The sequence below is a fragment of the Coptis chinensis genome, chromosome 8 (assembly GCF_015680905.1).
Source record: "Coptis chinensis isolate HL-2020 chromosome 8, ASM1568090v1, whole genome shotgun sequence".
In the NCBI taxonomy this organism is placed as follows: domain Eukaryota; kingdom Viridiplantae; phylum Streptophyta; class Magnoliopsida; order Ranunculales; family Ranunculaceae; genus Coptis; species Coptis chinensis.
The window spans coordinates 52,430,672-52,436,354 of record NC_141463.1 but is presented as its reverse complement, the minus strand read 5'-3'; the positions used below and the strand labels follow the sequence as shown (position 1 = coordinate 52,436,354).

General features: G+C 34.2%; 1 pseudogene; it reads right to left on the bottom strand.

Moving 5' to 3' along the window:
• LOC147481891 (cleavage and polyadenylation specificity factor subunit 3-II pseudogene) lies at positions 1-1,597 on the bottom strand (annotated as a pseudogene).
• Between the last annotated feature and the right edge of the window lie 4,086 nt (positions 1,598-5,683).

Below are 5,683 nucleotides of genomic sequence, written 5' to 3'. Positions count from 1 at the left end.
TCAAGTTTGTGTTTTTTTGACTTGCAACACTGACAAAATTTCATCCTAATGCACAACCTTCGGTCGCTTTGTTTTGTCTATAACCAATATACCTTCAGCTACCGTTTTATCATATGTTTCCTTTACAGCTGGGGAAGAGCTAGTGCCTTTGCTTCTCAAATCAGAGGTACCTCCTACCTTACTATCAAAAGACTTTGCATTTGGATTTATGCAATTCTCAACAAATGCTTTCTTGGCATCTATTTTCACATAATGAGGTGAAGTTATGTGGACCACATCATTATTTGCAGGATCATAACACTTGATTCCCAATTCATATTCTATTTTTCCTTTCAGCTTAGCCATCTTCGACTTCTCACCATGGCCAAGAATCACATTCTTCGGAGTGAGAAACTTGACTAAATCCATAATCCCTATGGAATTTGTATGAGGACTAAACGACAACTGATGAATCTTGCATCCAACGTCAACCTGAGTCTCTTTGTCCACTTGAATCTCAGTCGCTTTGCTAGACATTAATTTATGTCCTATAATTCCCGCCACGCAGTACCTATGAAGTGTAATAAGATTCATTTCTGATGGAGCCCATTTCTTGTAAACCTCAAGTGAAAATCCACCACTAATCATACCAGGTGTTACGAACAAATCACAAGGACCACGATCATTTAACATAGACCGCTCAAAACTGCAAACATGCTTGAAGTCGAACTCATTGTGAGCCGCATAAGAATCTTTAATCTTCTGACTTGCCTAACCGATCAACATCTTATAATACATATTAGATTATAGAGTCAATCTAGTAGAAAAATAAATAGGAATGTTCTTCAAATTTATTCTCTCCCAATAATCATCCAATAAAATATGGAGTTCTTGCTCCCTCCCCAAAGAAAATGTAGGAATTAACACCTTGCCCCCATCACCAGAACATTGATGAACCACTTTAAGAAACTCCCACTTGCGAGCATACTTTGATTCATGTACAATCGTAGCATGCGTCGATTCAGTTATCACCAAATCCAATGCAAAAACTTATCAATACTCACTACCCCAAGATGCCTATCAGGTGTCATATTATAATCCCCAGTATAAACCACCGCACTATCTTTTAACCATTGCATAAGACATGGCCGCTCCAATAAAATAACATCTAATCACAACCCCATCATCAACTTTAACCGTCTGCCTCAAATCCACTACAATAACTTTCTTCAAACAATCTGCAATATTCTGTGAACTAAACTGCTCCTCTTCACCTCTTCTATTAACCATTACTTTCCTATAATCCTCTAACATCAACGACGCTAACACCTTTGTGGGATAAGTCATAAATCGGTCCATTATACCCACACACTTCAATGAAATAAGGAAGTGCACCAATATGATCAAGATGAAAATATGTGATTATAATACAAGTAATAGATTTAGCAAAATAAGTTGCATTTGGAATGCATGAAAAATATAGATATCTTCGGTCATCTAGATATCCCATAGGCATACCACAATCAAACATTATTAATTTTCCACCTTTTGTAACTATTACACAACTCTTTCCTACTTCTTGTCCTGCCCCTAAAACTAGACACTCAATATTTTTCATGACACATCACAATTTAAAGAAAAAGTATGTGTGAAAATAATAAGTAACTGAAAAGCATAAATAAAAGTGTGACCAGCAAGTTCTTGCTCCCCTCTGCCTGATTGGAGGGTTTAGTAGTGAAAGGTTTTGAAAATTAAAATAATATTTGGTTGAACTAGTTTTTAGAGGATGTGGGACTATTTGGACAGATGTTGTTCGAGAGCAAAGAAAACAGGGAGAACGGGGAGTGCAGGGTTGAAATACGAGAGAGATGGAGAGGGGGGGGGGGGGGTGTAAAATGCCCACCATCAAGTTGACTCACTTATACTTTGGGCTTTCCAATTCTTGGCAAGCCGTGGGAATTGGATTGCTTTAGTACACGGAATTGGATTGCTTTAGTACACGTGTCTACTAGAAGTAATATTTGACCGAAGATTATTACATATGGAGGACCAGCCTTCATTACTTGAATACAACTATTACATATGGAGGACCAGCCTTTCTCCCAACGCTTCCACCTCTCTATTATTCACAAATTTCTACATCTCATTCTATATCATTCCTATTACTCCACCTCAACAATTCCACCTCATTCATTTATTTAATGCCAACTCATACTTATGATGCCACTTCATGCTACAAGAAAACAACATGTGTCAACTATTTATCAATAGTCTTATGGCGGCCACATGTCACTTTGTTATTGGGTTAATGATTAAGCAATATTAAGTCACTTACATTATAGAGTAACCCAATTGGCTTTCTAATCCAAAAAGAGTTTCTTTAATAGTTTGCTACAACTACATAATCTAAAACCATAATCAAACCATTTTTGTTGAGTTTTATATCATGTTCTGTAAAAATCAAGAATTCAACCAGAATACGAGATTAATTCTTTCTCTTTTGACGAGTATATGTTCCTTACATTATCATAATTATTTAAAGTACAATCAATAACAAGAACAAAACGCATCATATAACTAATTGGCTTGTAGAATTATACAATAAAAAAATCCATAAATATTAACAAAAACCATAAATCTCCATACATCAAAATCAGAATTACGAGCTAGATACCAGTCAAAATTTGGATGACCGAAGACCAAGCAACGCATGTGCCTATGAAAGCTTATGGACCTGCTTATAAGCGAGCTTCCATGAGTGTCTTGCATAACACTTGATTCTAGATCTTTAGATTTTTAGCTTTCATGGCACCTATTTGCACATAATGTTGAATAAGCAAGAAAACAAACAAAATGTAAACACTCCAAAATAGGATCTAGACTCAACAACTACGTACTATACCTAATCGATTACCACCTCTTTGAAGAGCTTAAACTTCTTGAGGTGTAAACTTTGCCACAGATACAGACTTTACACCATGAGTGAATTCACGACTACGGAGCAAAAGATAAATTTCAATAACTCGATCATGATTGCATAACAAAAAACTCCCAGTAAGACATTTCACAAACTTACATACGGAGTGTACATTCATGGAACAAATATTTAAATTAAACGAGAAAACGGTTAAATGCAAATACTCACTGAATTCTAGTGCAAGTTGTATAGACAAAGGTCCAAAAATTAGTGCACACGTACCCGGGTCCCTACAACCAAAACATAAAGTTTGATCTTAAGATAAATGAAACCTTAGATTATTATTAAAATAATATGAATTTACCACGCTGTTGTAGTTGATGCATCTTCGATTGTGAGGAAGATACATAAAATCTCGAATGATATTATGATTTCTCTCTTCCTCCATTATATTACGCATTTTGCTTGAAAGAGAAGAGAAAGTAACGAATTGGAGTATTGAATGTTCTTTGCTTCCGAATTGTGATACATTTTTTAGTCCTTTGGCTTTGTGACTCCATATGATTTTAAATTTTTGGGAGTTCTAACTTTGTTTTTATTTTATTTTTGCTTTTGTTCTTAATATCGACTCCTTTTGATTTTTAACTTTTAAGAGATTCGATTTTTTACTCTTTTGGAGTTTTGGTTTTTGAGAGGTCTTTCTTTTCTTTTCTTTCTTTTCAAAGTGACTAACTGATCGGTTTTTGTACAATGTCTTCTCTTCTTTTTTTTTGATATTCATCCAATTCTCAACTCGTCAGCTGAATAAGTTTTTTATTGTGTGTTGTAACGAGTGAAGGATTGATGGCGAATAATAAAAAGGCTTTTAGAAATTTTTGAAGGCTAAAAATGGGGTAACTAGAGAAAAATTATCTTTTTGGATTTTTAACATTTATTTAGCTATATCGATCCAGAAAGGGCCTAAATTCTCTCCTAGGATATGACATGGTGATCAAGCAACTGGACGTGTGGTCTTTTTATCCGGACATCTTTTATGTCATCACTCAATAATCATTCAGATGAGGCTTTTAGCTAGATTCTCACAGGATATGAAACTTAATTGTTATAACTTTTATCTCAGAAACTCACTGTTTTATACAATCAAATGCTTATGCATGTCATTCATGAAAAGATGTAGAAACTATATATTGTATGTATATTAGTCTAAGTTTGACGAACGAATCCTTACTTTATTACTATAATGAGACTTCTAGACTGTTTATTCGTTATGGAAAAAGGAAACAAGACTTTTAGTACTAAAAAAAAATGGTTTTATTTTGAAAAAAAAAGAAATAAGAAAGGAAGAAATATACTATCTATTATAATAAAACACAATGGATAGACAAAGGGTGGTGGAGATCGTGTGGGGATCTGAGTTAGATGTTCATGGGGATTTGCATAAACCTTTTCAATGGATTGTATTAATTTATAATGGTTAATTAATTTATTATTTAATTTTCATACTAAAAGTGCACTTACTAATAAATAGTATGGTTTTAAAGAGTTATATTAAATTTTCTACATGCATGGTATTGCTTTATAATAATTCTAACGGTTGGGTTTGATGGTCATGGAGACTCTTAGGGATTAAGCCCACTTTTAAAGCTCAACTATTTAAAATGGTAATTAATATGATGGACACGTGTGCGGTTGGGATCGTTTTGAACGAATTAAATGTTATGGATTATATGGTTTATTTATTTTCACACTGAATGACTTGAGAGGCTTCATTTGAAACAATTACATTTTTTTTTTATTATTATTATGAGATTTTATTTTTCTTTGTGCAAAAAAAATGTGTAAACATTTAGGGTTATTTAGGGTTTGGTCCTACTTATTTATGGGTATTTAGGCTTTAGTCCTAAAATTATCAATTATTAGGCTTTAGTCATACTTTTATCTATTGACCCTGAGTCATCTTAGTTGATCGTGGTCAAACCATTTTATAATAATATATTTTTCATTTTTTATGAAAATGGCCAAACTACCCCTGAGCGGGCTTGACCAGACCATCTCTAAAATGGAAAGCCCATGAGTTTTTGTCCAAATTTCACTTTAATCCCAACACTGAAACACGTTCGCGACTCGCAAAAACTGCTTCTTTGTTCTTCTCAGCCGACCTGACTCGGTGAAGAGTTATGTAAGCATCTGCATCTGATTGAATCTTGGCATCATTGATTTCCAAAGGATTTTCACTAATGCGAGGGAGTTAGCGAATAGTGATTGTTTCAGGGAGAGGTTTTCAAGTGTTGTTTGAGATCGATAAGCGGAGATAAAACACTTTGATCTTTAAACGATCTCGTTAGTAGGAAAACCCGTTATTATCAGTCGATCTACACATCTTTATTTTCTTCTTCTTTGAGTTCTTCTATATGTTGCTCTTGTTTGGTTTAGGAGAAAATTGTCAAAAGGGGGTTTGATTTGGAGTTGTTTTATTTGGATAGAAAAGTTGTTTGATTTGGAGTTGGAAGTGGAGAGAAAAACTAGTGGCGGCTTAGGAGAAACAGATCGAGACTGGTTGGTTTAAAGTAGGTGTTTGATGAATTATCTGTGAGAAGGGTTTGTGGAAAGTGAGAAATTTGGACAAGTTTCTTCAATTTCAGAAATCTGAAAAACAAATTACATTGGCGATATATATCGGAACAATCTCAAAATTTAGACAAAAACTCATGGGCTTTCCATTTTAGATATAGTCTGGTCAAGCCCGCTGAAGAGTAGTTAAGCCATTTTCATAAAAAATGAAAAAAA